Source organism: Opisthocomus hoazin, chromosome W, assembly GCF_030867145.1.
Source record: "Opisthocomus hoazin isolate bOpiHoa1 chromosome W, bOpiHoa1.hap1, whole genome shotgun sequence".
NCBI lineage: Eukaryota > Metazoa > Chordata > Aves > Opisthocomiformes > Opisthocomidae > Opisthocomus > Opisthocomus hoazin.
The window spans coordinates 49194471-49210516 of NC_134453.1; the positions used below are offsets into that span (position 1 = coordinate 49194471).

Consider the following 16046-nt stretch of genomic DNA (forward strand, 5'->3'; position numbering starts at 1 on the left):
GCGTTAGAAAGCAAGGGGGTTTATTATCTGCCAAATTAACGCAACAGTTTGGACTCGATGATCTTAAAGTTTTTTTCCAATCAAAATGATTCTACAGTTCTATGATTCAGTTCAAATTCTAAAGCATCTTCTGATCCTAACTTACTTTTCCTACTTAATTGTAATTAAGGACCTTCCATCCTTTGGAATCCCAGAAGTTTAAGATGCTAGTGGCTGTTGCTAATGAATCCATGAACATTAAAAAAAATTTAGTTCAGCATTTTCCTCCAATCCCCAAAGATATTTGCTGTTTTTTTAAAATTTGTATTTAACCTGCCCCCACCAATACAACACATGTTGCACTATTTGCTTGTAGGAAACAAAGGCAAATTCATACATTTTGCCCTTTTGAGCAGAATAGAGTGAAATTTGTAGTAGTTCTTAATTTTCCTGAGAGTTCTGTTCTGTAACTGCAGATCTCCCAACAGTTCTGTTTCCTATATGCCTGCTGTAAAAAGTACCACATTTTGTCTGGGGAGTAGTATTTTTAAACATAAAACCCTATTTATTTCAGTATTATACAATTTCTGTGGCACTGTATGGTGAACCAATTTAGAAAACAGCTTTTGGTAGCCCACATAATAGCTGGAGTCTGCCATGGGCAGATGGCTTTGTGCTCAAAGAGGTAATAATACTGTAGCCCAGCCAGAAGTGTCCCCTGTGATCACATTGTCTCCCACTAGAATCAGCTGCATTCTCCTAGCCAGCCAAAAGGCCTTAGGCACAAATATTGCTGTGGAAACACACCATCAATAAGGAATTGGATGCTTTCTCAAGAATCTCCCCTGCACTATCCACTGTACTTGTGCATCTGTAAACAAAACCATCTGCACTATCATTGCAAAAAAAAAAAAAACCCAAAACTCAAAAAGCTTTCTTCTCCGAACCACCAATATAATCTATCTTTCTGCTTCCTGCTTCCTTAATCATTAGATGATACAATCAAAAACTCCCAGTGGATTGGCATTAATGGAGATTGCCAAACAGGTATAACATATAGATGCAAGTCAAAGCATGCAAACTCATGTGCTGCTATCACAATAACTTTCATAACAGCTACACGGAGATTTTAATGTAGGTGCACTACCTTTTCATTATGAGGCAGAAAAGTTTTCTTAACAGACTTATGCTCGATGACTGAAGTATAGATAATGGGTTAACTCCAACAAGGATTTCAGCTCAAAATCTGGAAGATTAACTTAACTGCACTGATACTTTTGTTTACAGAACCTCATGCTGCATAGTCTAACGACCAAAATATCTGAAAGCAAGTACACAGATTCACTGTCATTGCAACGTCCAAAGAAAGAAAAGCAGTTGTTTCACATTTAAGAAGTATTGCTGATGATGGGGGACTGAAGTAATTCCCTGAAATAGTCTCTAGAGTCCCTGCCACATCATAGCCCAAAGCACTGAAAAGGACCATCTAGATGTTGCCACACTGCAATAATAATAATAATAGTAATAATAATCATCATCATCATCTGCAGTACCACAGTCAAAGCACTGAGATTTCCTTTGTTCTTTTTCTCATAAAAGACAAGAAAACAATGTGAATTGAGAAGGAAGCCTTTTCTCAAGCTTTGATATGAACACAAAATAAAAGAAAATATTAGAACTAAAGCACGACTGTGAAAATCAAAAATGCTTACCCTGGTAAGTGTCTTAAAATGTAAAAAGTAATAGCTGAGACCTAGTCCAACCCTTACAAAAGTCTCTGAATTAATGTTCTATTGTGTTAAGCATGGATAGTTTCAGACTCAAGATAACTTTTTTACAGTCTGGTCTGCCTGTTGTTATATTAAACTATAGAATGGTAACTATGGCTTAAATATCTCAAATATCTGTACATAGACTTGAAAGAAGTATTTGATGCTGTGCACACGCAGGACAGAAAAAATAATATAGTGTGTAAATGAAGGTTAGCCTTTATGACAGAAAGAGATATGAATTGATTGAAAATGATTGAAAGAGATATGACAGAAAGATATGAATAAGAAAGAGATATGAAAAGTGGAATTTCAGTCACTTAAGGATACATATCTAGCTATCAGGATGCTAATGAGAGTTTAGTATTCTACAAAGGAAGTGGGCCTCAAAAATCAGTGTATATAAACATTCCCACCAAGCATCATCCTAAAACATTTTCCAAGGCAAGCTGCTGCAGCTGACAGCATTCCACCAGCCGGGACAGATACGGACATGAAGAAAAGGCAAATGGATGATGGTTTTATAGACAGATGGAAGCAGACAGCTGCTATTTGACAAGAGACTGAAGCAAATAAATCAGAAGTGGGGCAGTTGTTAGACATTTGAAAATGAGGAAGCTTTGGTTTGCCAGAACAGAAGAGGGGAAAGGCAATTTGAATAAATGGACAATTTTTATTTTAATTAATCTAACAGCATACAACATAAAAACATAAGTGACATTGGCATAAAAGAAGCAACAGTGAGTCTGCAGCTCAGGATGCATCTCAGACTGAGAAAATATATGTACTGTTTTTCTTGTTACAAGAGGCATTTGAGTATGTGGACTTTCAAAAACTCTAAAAGGCAAATTGGCTAGCAATAAGGAGGTACTGATCTTATACAAAGATGAATGAAGAAAATATAACTATACTGATACAATTGCAGTTAATTATAATGCAGTACCTACTACATATTTAGTCCACATCTATGGCAACAGTATTTTCAGAGTATACACAAGGCAACTACAAAAGAGGGTTTATAAATAAAAACCTTACACCTGCTACTTAATTTATCTACAAATTGACACTAATTGTCTTGAAGAAAGTTAAGTTCTTTGTCAACTACCTTAAAACAGTTACAAAACCTATCTCTAGTATACTGTGAGGGAGTCATTGGGAAGATAAGGGTTTTGCTAAGGTCAAAAGAATAAAATAATTTGCACTTTCCTCAACAGAGGGGAAAAAAGTTTTATTGTTTGGATTCTTAAACAAACAAGGCAAATACAAAATCCAACTATTATTACTAGGAAGAAAAACATATTATGTCATGCCCTGAAAAACTGCCCCCAGTAAGCATCCACTAAACAAGCAATCAATTCTAACCCTGATTCTGTTACTAGGCTTCCGGCCATGCACTCAGTTCACTAGATCAAAGTAAACATTATTCATCTCAGGCTCTTCAGGTACTGTGGGTACAAGCTCTGTGAATATAGTAAGCATGCTACTCTCAAGGGGCAGTATTTCCCTGTGGCTTAGGGAAAAGCAAAGTAGAAAATGATCATAATCTGAGTAGTTTTAAAAAATTGTTATCAGTTAAGATGTTTATCAGGAGCAAGGAGAGAACAGATTATTTTCTCTAATCTAAAAAGGTGGTAAACATCTTCAGTTACAAAGAAAATAATTTTTATTGCTAAGATAACATAAGAATTTTCAACAAGAGACATGAAACACATACCCAAGGCAAAGTTTGAAGTTAGAAATCCAACCAGCCTGCAACACCTGAATATGACAACACTGTAAGTTTCAGTTGTAATTTATGAAAGCATGAGGTTTGTGAGCAGCAAAATTAACATCAGCTAGAACACCAACCTCCAGAACACTACATTCCCCAAAGTCCCATGTGCCACATCACTCCCAGCCCCTTTCTTATCCTTTTCTACTCTTCTTTACACTTCAACTTCATCCCATATTTCCTTTCTGGCTGGATAAACAACAGACATGTAGCTGGTTTTGAACTGTTCATGAGCTGGTCAACATATACACACAGATACAAAAACATACTCAGCTGCCTGCTGACTCTCCAAATGAGTAACTCATATCATTACAATTGCCTTTCCCTTAAATGGCATGACTAATTTGTGTCCTTCTTCTCTACCTGTCTCCTCATTTTTATAAAATCTTTGCAACCTCTAACTTTTCCGTCAAATTGGGTCAAAAGTAGCAAAGTTTTGTGAAAGCTATATGGGTGGGTGGGGAAAGAATAGTAAGAAACAGCAGGACTGCATAAGCCTAGTCTATAAATATAAGTATCTGCAACAAACGACTCTGCCTGACTGCATGGTGTGCAATTCAAGTAATGCAGTGATGAAAGAAATGCAGAAACATTCAAGTAGTTTTCTCCTTAAAGAAGAGTCAGCTAAGATTTGGGAACACTAGACATTGTAAATAAATTAAATTATAGTCCTCATCTTTAGAGACTGCTTTGAAGAATCTTTGTAACAGTCACATATTGTCCCTGTAAACCAAGAGGGGTATGGTTTCTTACTGAAGTCCTGAATTTAAACCCGTGAAATCATTGGAGTTTAAGATTTTTAATGGGACCTGTCTCCTAAAGAGAAAAAAGAGGATAATACATCTTATAGTATCTTATTTTTTTTCAGACAATCTTTTTTCAGATAGGCAAAAGTGCTCTCTGTGGGAATTATATATTTTCTTGCTTTCTAGTGTTTTGAAAGTGGTTTCCTATTTGTCATGGCTTGAGTAGCCACAGTGCCTGTCACAGGGGTTGGGGTAACCGTGGTGCCCGTTGCAAGGGTTCGAGTAGCTGCAGTGCCTGTCACGGGGGTTGGAGTTGCCACAGAATTCTTAAATAGTTTTTTAACTCTAAGCAAGACTCGACACCTATGCAGGAGAACTAGCAATAGGAGCATGCTGTCTCGAACATCCCAAGGGTATTTTAAATTCTCAAAAGCTGTTGTAATTAGACTGGAGGAAAAGGGGAAGATGAAGGAAGATGTCTTCCCCATAGCTTGGACCTCCAAGAAAAAGAAGTATAAAGTATAGTTGTTAATAGTTCCCACTAGATGACTCCCGAAGTACAGAAATAAAGCCACCGCTGCTGCTTCACCCTGCGCCCTGCCCGCCCCCACTGGATAAAGATAAAACCTTGGTCCTGCAACCATTGATTTTATCAAACCATAAGCCAGTGCCACACAGCACAGCAATAACCTTAATCTAACGCCCAGAGGTGATAAACTCCACATAACTGATAGACAGTAGATACAGCAAGTAAGCTGTTACACAATAACTCTGAGAGCCAATAAGAGCACATTGAGACCAGCAATGACCAAACTGACATAATGAATGCTTATCACAAATTTATTTTAATATGCTCCGGTCAAATCTCTCATTATGTCAACTCTTCATGTCCCACATTGGGCACCAAAAAGGACTATCGTGATTTAACCCAGCAACTGGCAACTAAGCACCAGAGAGCCGCTCTCTCACCCCTCCCCTCCCTCCCAGTGAGATGGGGAGGAGAATGGACAAAAGGGGAAACTCGTGGATTAAAATAAAGACAGTTTAATAAGACAAGAAAGGAAGGAATAACAATAGTAATAATAATGAGTATGCAAAGCAAGCGATATACAATTTTCTCACCACCCAATGACTGATTGAGCAGCCAGTCCCCAAGCAGCAATCGCGGAACTCAAGGATTTCATGGAGCGCGCCAAACTCAGAAAAGTTCAACTCGTGGAAAAGTTCCTGCCCCCTGGGCCAACCCCCATTCATAAACTGAGCATGATGTCCATGGTATGGAGTATTTCCACTGGTCAGCTTGGCTGGCTGCCTGGCTGTGCTCCCTCCCAGCTCCTGCACACCTGCTCATTGGGTGAATATGAGAAACTGGAGAAAGTCCTTGATTTCTTACCAACAACTGAAAACATCAGTGGTACCAACATTCTTCTTGTACTAAATTCAAAACACAGCAGCTACTGGGAGGAAAAATAACTCGATCCCAGAGGAAACCAGGACACTATTGTACAGAAGATTCAGATCGTGGGGAAAGGGTGAAAATAATACATGCCAAACCACCTCTCCACCCCATCTGTAAGATGAGAAGTATTGATTAGCATATGACAGTTTCCATACATGCACCACCAATAACAAAAAAATGTCAATGCGAAATTCTTCTTGGTGTGCTTTTTCTGCAGCTCATGAGGAGTACATGAGACACCTCTTGGGGGGAGGGGAGGGTAGTTCAACCCACAGAAATAACAATAAGAGAAATATTATTAAGGATTACCACAAAATCTCCCTTCCCCCCATTTATGCCCAAAGAGCTACTTGGAATCTCAGGCAGTATAGGTTTAACCTTCAAAAATGTCTCAGCATTTAAAGACACAAAATTTGCACAATATTAATATTTTGAAAACACAGCTTTTGCCCTGGTGCATCTACAAATGTTGTCTAAGGCTTTTTTCTTGGGTTTTTTTTTTTCCATTTTCCCTCTGTCTCTCACTTGCTGTTGAATATATTTATACTCTACTTCAGTGTTTTAGTGACCTCTGTGGAAGAGATCATACCAACATACTGCAGAATCGTAACGAAGTCCATAAAAACTATGGCTGACATAGTTGCCAAGCCACTCCCCATGATATCTGAAAGGTCATGGCAGTCAGGGGAAGTCCCCAGTGACTGGAAGAAGGGAAACATTGTGCCCATTTTCAAAAAGGGTTGGAAGGAGGACCCTGGGAACTACCGACCTGTCAGCCTCACCCCTGTGCCTGGGAAGATCATGGAACAGATCCTCCTAGAAGATATGCTAAGGCACGTGGAGGCCAGGGAGGTGATTCGAGACAGCCAGCATGGCTTCACCAAGGGCAAGTCCTGCCTCACCAACCTAGTGGCCTTCTATGATGGTGTAACAACAAGGGTGGACAAGGGAAAACCAATGGACGTCATCTATCTGGATTTTTGTAAAGCCTTTGACACGGTCCCCCACAACATCCTTCTCTCTAAATTGGAGAAATGTGGATTTGATGGGTGGACCGTTCGGTGGATAAGGAATTGGTTGGATGGTCGCAGCCAAAGGGTAGTGGTCAATGGCTCAATGTCCAGATGGAGACCAGTGACGAGTGGAGTCCCTCAGGGGTCCGTACTGGGACCGGTGCTGTTCGATATATTTATCAATGACATGGACAGCGACATCGAGTGCACCCTCAGCAAGTTTGCAGATGACACCAAGCTGAGTGGTACGGTCGATACACCAGAAGGACGGGATGCCATCCAGAGGGACCTGGACAAGCTGGAGAGGTGGGCCTGTGTGAACCTCATGAGGTTCAACACGGCCAAGTGCAGGGTCCTACACCTGGGTCGGGGTAATCCCCGCTATCAATACAGGCTGGGGGATGAAAGGATCGAGAGCAGCTCTGCTGAGAGGGACTTGGGGGTACTGATAGACGAAAGGCTGGACATGAGCCGGCAATGTGCGCTGGCAGCCCAGAGGGCCAACCGTGTCCTGGGCTGCATCAGGAGAAGCGTGGCCAGCAGGTCGAGAGAGGTGATTCTGCCCCTCTACTCTGCTCTGGTGAGACCTCACCTGGAGTACTGCGTTCAGCTCTGGAGCCCTCAGCACAAGAAGGACATGGAACTGTTGGAGCGGGTCCAAAGGAGGGCTACAAAAATGATCCGAGGGCTGGAGCACCTCTCCTATGAGGACAGGCTGAGAGAGTTGGGCTTGTTCAGCCTGGAGAAGAGAAGGCTGCGGGGAGACCTGATTGCAGCCTTTCAGTACTTAAAGGGAGCCTATAGGAAAGATGGGGACAATCTTTTTAGTAGAGACAGCAGTGACAGGACGAGGGGTAATGGTTTTAAACTAAAACAGGGTAGGTTTAGGCTGGATATAAGGAAGAAATTCTTTACAATGAGGGTTGTGAAACACTGGAACGGGTTGCCCAGAGAGGTAGTGGAGGCCCCATCCCTGGAAACATTCAAGGCCAGGTTGGACGGGGCTCTGAGCAACCTGATCTCGTTAGCGGTGTCCCTGCTCGCTGCGGGGGGGGTTGGACTAGATGACCTCTAGGGGTCCCTTCCAACCCAAAACTTCCTATGATTCTACGATAAAAACTATAACAAATGTATATTCACATTAACACAAAATGGTAGGGGTTGGAAGGGACCTCTGGGGATCATCTAGTCCAACCCCCCTGCCGAAGCAGGGTCACCTACAGCAGGCTGCACAGGACCTCGTCTAGGCGGGGTTTCCATATCTCCAGAGAAGGAGAATCCACAACCTCCCTGGGCAACCTGTTCCAGTGCTCCATCACTCTCAAAGTGAAGAAGTTCTTCCTCATGTTCAGACGGAACTGCCTATGCTTCAGTTTGTGCCCGTTGCCCCTTGTCCTGTCCCTGGGCACCACTGAAATGAGTCTGGCCCCATCCTCCTGACACCCACCCTTCAGGTATTTGTAAGCATTTATTAGGTCCCCTCTCAGCCTTCTCCTCTTCAGGCTGAACAAGCCCACCTCCCTCACCTTTTCCTCCCAGGAGAGATGCTCCAGTCCCCTCATCATCTTCACAGCCCTCTGCTGGAATCTCTCCAATAGCTCCTCATTTTTCTTGAACTGGGGAGCCCAGAACTGGACGCAGTACTCCAGATGGGGCCTCACTAGGGCAGTGTAGAGGGGAAGGAGAACCTCCCTCGACCTGCTGGCCACACTCCTCCTAATGCATCCCAGGATCCCATTGGCCTTTTGGGCAACCAGGGCACACTGCTGGCTCATGGTTACCCTGTCGTCCACCAGGACACCCAGGTCCCTCTCCACAGAGCTGCTCTCCAGCAGGTCCACCCCAAGCCTGTACTGATGCATGGGGTTGTTCCTCCCCAGGTGCAGGACCCTGCACTTGCCCTTGTTGAACCTCATCAGGTTCCTCTCTGCCCAACTCTCCAGCCTATCCAGGTCACGCTGAATGGCAGCACAGCCTGCTAGTGTATCCACCACTCCTCCCAGTTTGGTGTCATCAGCAAACTTGCTGAGGGTGCGCTCTGTCCATTCATCCAGGTCACTGATGAATAAGTTGAACAAGACTGGGCCCAGTACTGACCCCTGGGGGACACCACTAGTTACCAGCCTCCAACTAGACTCTGCGCCGCTAATCGCAACCCTCTGAGCTCTGCCATTCAGCCAGTTCTCAATCCACCTCACTGTCCACTCGTCTAGCCCACACTTTCCGACCTTCTCTTTGAGGATGTGATGGGAGACAGTGTCAAAAGCCTTGCTGAAGTCGAGGCAGACAGCATCCACTGCTCTCCCCTCATCTACCCAGCCGGTCATGCCATCATAGAAAGATATCAGATTGGTCAAGCGTGATTTCCCCTTGCTGAATCCATTTTGACTACTCCTGATAACCTCGTTCTCCTCCACTTGCTTAGAGATGACATCCAGAATGAGCTGTTCCATCCCCTTTCCAGGGATGGAGGTGAGGCTGACTGGGTCCTCCTTCTTGCCCTTTTTGAAGACTGGAGTGACGTTGGTTTTCCTCCAGTTCTCAGTCACTTCTCCTGTCCTCCAGGACCTTTCAAAGATGACAGAGAGTGGCTCAGCAACGACATCTGCCAGCTCCCTCAGCACTTGTGGGTGCATCCCATTGGGGCCTGTGGGTGTCCAGTTTGCTTAAATGATCTCTCACATGATCCTCCTTGACCAAGGGAAGGTCTTCCTTTCTCCAGGCTTCCTCTCTTACCTCAAGGGATTGGGATGCCTGGAGACCAGCCTTAGCGGTGAAGACTGAAGGTTCCCAGAAGGCATGGCAAAAGCATTACAGAATCACAGAATCACAGAATAGTAGGGGTTGGAAGGGACCTCTGTGGGTCATCTAGTCCAACACTCCTGCCGAAGCAGGGTCACCTACAGCAGGCTGCACAGGACCTTGTCCAGGCGGGTCTTGAATATCTCCAGAGAAGGAGACTCCACAACCTCCCTGGGCAGCCTGTTCCAGGGCTCCGTCACCCTCAGAGGGAAGAAGTTCTTCCCCATGTTCAGACGAAACTTCCTGTGCCTCACTTTGTGCCCGTTGCCCCTTGTCCTGTCGCTGGGCACCACTGAAAAGAGCTTGGCCCCATCCTCCTGACACCCACCCTTCAGATATTTATAAGCATTTATTAGGTCCCCTCTCAGCCTTCTCTTCTTCAGGCTGAACAAGCCCAGCTCCCTCAGCCTCTCCTCGTAGGGGAGATGTTCCAGTCCATTCATCATCCTCGTAGCCCTCCGCTGGACTCTCTCCAGTAGCTCTTCATCTTTCTTGAACTGGGGAGCCCAGAACTGGACACAGCACTGCAGATGGGGCCTCACTAGGGCAGTGTAGAGGGGAAGGAGAACCTCCCTCGTCCTGCTGGCCACACTCTTCTTGATGCATCCCAGGATCCCATTGGCTTTCTTGGCAGCCAGGGCACACTGCTGGCTCATGGTTAACCTGTCGTCCACCAGCATTCCCAGGTCCCTCTCCACAGAGCTGCTCTCCAGCAGGTCCACCCCAAGCCTGTACTGATGCATGGGGTTGTTCCTCCCCCGGTGCAAGACCCTGCATTTGCCCTTGTTGAACCTCATCAGGTTCCTCTCTGCCCAACTTTCCAGCCTATCCAGGTCACGCTGAATGGCAGCACAGCCTTCCGGTGTGTCTACCACACCTCCCAGTTTGGTGTCGTCAGCAAACTTGCTGAGGGTACATTCTAACTCTTTATCCAGGTCGTTGATGAAGAAGTTAAACAAGGCTGGGCCCAGTACTGACCCCTGGGGGACACCACTAGTTACCAGCCTCCAACTAGACTCAGCGCCGCTGATGACAACCCTCCGAGTTCTGCCATTCAGCCAGTTCTCTATCCACTTCACCGACCACTCATCCAGACCACACTTCCTGAGATTCCCTAGGAGGATATCATGGGAGACTGTGTCGAAAGCCTTGCTGAAGTCGAGGTAGACAACATCCACGGCTCTCCCTTCATCTACCCAGCCAGTCATGTCATCGTAGAAAGCTATTAGATTGGTCAGGCATGATTTCCCCTTGGTGAATCCATGCTGACTACTCCTGATAACCTTCTTTTCTTCCCCTTGCTTGTTGATGACCTCCAGGATAAGCTGCTCCATCACCTTTCCCGGTATGGAGGTGAGGCTGACCGGCCTGTAGTTCCCTGGGTCCTCCTTCTTGCCCTTTTTGAAGATTGGAGTGACATTGGCCTTTTTCCAGTCCTCGGGCACCTCTCCTGTCCTCCAGGACCTCTCAAAGATGATGGAGAGTGGCTCAGCAATGACATCCGCCAGCTCCCTCAGCACTCGTGGGTGCATTCTTAAATAATATGTTAATGTGATGTTACTGATTTATTAATTTTTTTTACATCAACAACATACAGTATTTTCTTTTCTGCTGTTCTGTTTTCTCTTTGTTGAACGGTTGAACGCAGTTTAGTTTGGGACTGTTGTTTTACGAAATTTCTTGCTAAATATCACAGACAGCTCTTGATTTCTCCGAGTACTTCAGAGGAAGTGGATGTTCATCCAAAACATTCTGTGAATTGGATGGGGTCTTCCTTCTCAAATAGCAGTCCAAACAATTTTTCACACACTGGGAAAAGATTACCAAGCTTTCAAGTTCAGATGTGGACTTGTGTGCGTCTATATGTATGTGTGTGTCAAGAACTTCCTTTCCAACACTGTATATTCAACAAGGATGCTACTCAGCAAGAATAATTTTTGTTTTCAATATGAATTTTTCTTTCTACTGCTTAAAATACAATGACACTAAAAGGAAAAGCTGAATTGGCTTCCTCAGAGTATCACATTTGTAGCCCTGCCTGCCAAATAATGTTAAATTCCCAGTTGGTTGGCATATTCAGCTAATATTGGTAGTGCAATGCTACCAGTCTTCTACTTGCATTAAGAGACTTTTGGAGCAAAACCTGTACAGTTTTAACTCTCCAGACAATTAAAAATAAATAAATTGCAAATTAAAACAATTTTGCAACTTAGGTATATGCTATCATTAAAAATCTATGCTGGCAGATGAAACTGCCTTAAGTCTACACCAGCTTTGGCAGGTTTGTTGTCTATGAAGGGACCCAACTTTTGCAGGCAAAATCAAATAGAGATCTAGGACAGGAACTAAAACACATTTGTTGGTATAGCTCTTGAGCTTGCACCTCCTCTTTGAAAACAGAGCTCTACAGCACAGCACCCTTAAATACTTAAGAAAAAAAAAATGCCTCAAGCCCACCTTTTAAAAAAAAATCTTCAAAGATATCCACACTTAATTTCTCCCATTAGCTTCTGAAATATAGCAATGGACCGCCTTCCTTTACAAAGAATACTTTTCTGAAACCCTTGGGTACTGTCAGTGTTGATAAACTAAACTCATTTCTCAGTCAATCTTCTGTGTAGAATTATGTGTGGGCACAGGCTTTGAGAAACTAAAACACTCCTGGCTATTCATGCATCTAGTCACAAGTGTTGGCTACATTAAAATATTTATAATATTTACAGAAACTATAAAGAAAATAATTTATAAGAACATAAAATAAATACTTGCTTTGTTATACTTCCTTGTGGAAAAGCTCAAAGATGTCATGCAGAGTTGTTAAAAAATTATTAACCATTTTTAGTGTTTATTGCCATCTACTTTGTTGCTGTTTAGCTTCCTAGAAAAGCATTTTTATAAACTCTATAAACTATTATGTTATTAAACAAACCCATAGAAAAAAACATGCCACATGCAGCACTGTTTCAAGTCTCTCTTAAAGCAGAGTTTATTATTCAAGCACATAAAAAGCTATTCACTTTAATCAAAGCAAGCTTCAATATTCCATGACCCTTGTTTCGCCTCTCAATCCCTGGGAAAGGACTAACTTGTTTCTAAAATTTCTTAGAGGAACGCAGTTGTTCTTAAAACACAACACAGTAACTTAAATAGGAATATTAACATGGAGTGAGCACAACTGTACATTTACAGTATGCTAGTTACTTTGCACTAGCTTCCTAGTCATGGTGCAGCTCACTTCAATGCTATTCCATTAACGGGGGGGGGGGGACACACACGACACACAAAACCCAACACATAAGCAGTGCTCCCTAGGCATTTAGGACTAAAATGCCCATGTAAGCCATTAGAAAAGACCTGACAGCATGTCAAATTCACACTGAACTTTGCACCAACCCCCCACTACCACCACCAGCCAGCCACATAAAACATTATTCTAATCAAATGAACAATAATTAAGTTGAGTTCACTAAACCAGAAGTCAGCTGAATTAAAGCCTAGGTAAAATTAAATGTTTACTAAATTGAAGCACTGATGCTTTATGGTTTTGGTAACAGGCAATGCTGGCAGCATTAATGAACTTCTAAGGAATTCAGATTAAACTGTTTTCATTGCCATCCAAATAGCAAACATAAGGTTTATCAAAGTTTTGCAGCCTGTGAAAAGTCCACAGTGCTTTCAGCAGGAACCCCATACCTAAGTAAACCATTATTTTTTAAGACTTCAAAATATAAACTATGTTAGCACTCCAAAAACAGAGCTCCCAGATGTGATGTGTTCCCTCAGAACAAACAAGGATCACCAGCATGTTGACAAGGATGCAAGGACATATTTTTCTGATATGTGCTACCTTGCAAGGCAGTGAAGATTTTTGCATTATAGCTGTCCTAAGTCACTGATAAATTTCTCAACTCTAGACTACTTGATAGCCTTCCCAGAAAGAAGAATTTCGAAATGATAAATAAAAAAAATCCTGAACTAATGTCTCCATTTGATATCCATGACCTTAAACTTCCCCATGACTGGAGTTACCAGGAGCCTTGAGACAATTTTTTCTGCATGGGCAAATAAAGCAAAATAGGTTTCAGCAGCTCCAAAAAAGCAACAGACAAAATCTTTTTTTTTTTTTTAACCAGCATTACTGATCAGTTACTGACCAAATTGCTAATTTCTGGCTTTGGTGGAGGGAGGAAAAGGATTAGAAACAATATATCTGTCCTTTTCTGAATCTTATTAACTGTGGAAGCACCATTTGATTAAAAGGACTTATACTATTATTCCTAATATCTAAAAGGACAAGGGGGACAAAAGTCAAATGCTTTACTATATGTGCAAGAGCCAGTGACAGCTGATCAACAGCAGTTGTGGACAATAAACATTGTCAACTACTTCCATTATAATTTAATTCAAAGAGCAGATAGATTGCAGGCACTAATTTTACAATGCTTGTTAAAATACAAACTCCTAGCCCCTCCATAAAGTTCAAGTTTATTGGATGGATAGTGAAAGGAGACAGTCCAAATTCTATATGCTTTTACTGGTACACTTAGAAGACAACTTGTATGTGACTATTCCTCTTTGCTAGATTTTCTCTACCTACTTGTGTGGTTAAGAATACAGGGTTGCAGTGCAAATCAGGTTCTGGCTGATTCTGATTGTGAAAGATGGATCAAGCTAGCACAAAACCAATGAAGAAATATTTATTATAGTTAAAAGATGACTCAGCACTCCTCTCACACTGAGTAATGGCACAGTATATGTAATAATTGTCATCTGCAGATCACTGTTTATTTGGAGGGTTGAGACAGCAAGGATTTTGGGTTTCCATTGTTGTTTGTACTACAATAAAAATTCTGTTTTCCTCTTTATTACATTTTTAAGAAAAATGCAAAAATAAGAGCAACAACTTAATAAATTACCAATAACACATAACAATGAGATCAGAACAAATTAATGAAAACAAATGATCTAAATTTGGCTTTTGTTCCTGATTTTTTTGAAATGCAGCACAGCTGAGTCTTCTCATTTGGCCTTCAAAGGTACCTTCTGGGTAAACTGTGTAGTGTGCAAACACTAATACAGGGACAAACACACACTCACAGTTTCCCACATATGAGAAGAGGGCACAGTAATTCAGTAACTAAAAATGGAAAATCATTCATGACCAACTACAGCTATATAGACATTCACAAATATTATACATATTATCCTGCCAATTACAGACATAAGATCTTAGAAGAATACGAGGTCATACTTCCTAGCAGTTTGTATTTCATGCAGCATCAACTTTTCATACTGGAACAAACCAAATTTTTTATAGTTTATTTTTAGATTAAGTAAATAAAGCTAGAAGTCATTGATATGTCATTAAACTATAATACACATCATCTCCACTATTGATATAACATATACTTTGGGTGAAAGAAAAGTAGACATTTTCTGTCATACCATAAATGAATTTTCCATGAACATGGAGCAGAAGCCTATCAGAAACAGAAAACTGATTTATCAGAAGTGGCCAACAATAGTTTTGATCAACACTGCAGGATGAGTGACAGAAGCATCTTCCAACCAATTGTATCAAACCTGATATTAGACCTAATAGCAGGAACATATAAGCTTTAGAAAACAGTTCAGAGAACAAATTAAATACTGACCTGAAGCCTGATTGGTTATTGCAGGTCCTACCACCTCTCTATCATTTTTTCATTGTTTTACATTTAAGTGATATTCCTCCCCCCAGTTAAAATTAAAAGATTTGCAACTGAATGTATGTGGCTATTGTTTTATGCTGAATGGAAGTAAGAGGAAAAAAACTATGAATAAAACTTCTTCAAATACTGTATCAATACTAAACATTTAAAAAATATTTAAAGTAAATTCAGTAAGAATTAGGTGATAAAGCTCAGATATGCAGATAAAAGCTTAAGTAATTGTCTATATCTATAAACCTTTATTGCAAATTGTTTATAATCTATGCAACAAACCAGCCTTCCTTTCAGATTTCTTATTTTTACAGATATAAATAAAAGTAAACTCTGCTATGAAGTACTATAACTATAGCTAGAATATACTGAGATAATCTAAAATACTTTGTTATGCATTATCCTTTTAGTTTATTTATTTCTCAAAAACTCAGTATTTCAGAATGCAGCCCACCAACTAATTCAGTATATTATCCCACAAATAATACAGGAGGGAGGAGGCCTACATGGTCCTGGGGATTTTTAAAGTATTTCCTTCAAATAGATTTGACTGGAATCTTAAGCAACAGTGACAGTCGTAAGACATTCTTTCTACATTTGTCTTATACACCAAGTCAGTATCATTTTTATATGCTGAATACTTAGATTTATACAAAAAGCCATTTCCTTCTCCGTCCTAATTATTAAATTCACACCACAGAAAGACTTCTAATATTTGCTCCACGAGTTAAAATACATTTCTATTAAGAACAGTTCTCAATTGCAGAAAAGTATTTTTCCCTCCTACACTGGATGTTTCCATTTC

The 16046-nt window shown here is 41.6% G+C and overlaps 1 protein-coding gene across 1 annotated transcript in view; it reads right to left on the reverse strand.

Annotated features, from left to right (window-relative positions):
- Window positions 1-16046, reverse strand: part of LOC142365449 (F-BAR domain only protein 2-like) — a 126372-nt gene that overhangs the window by 61737 nt on the left and 48589 nt on the right. The window lies entirely within an intron of this gene.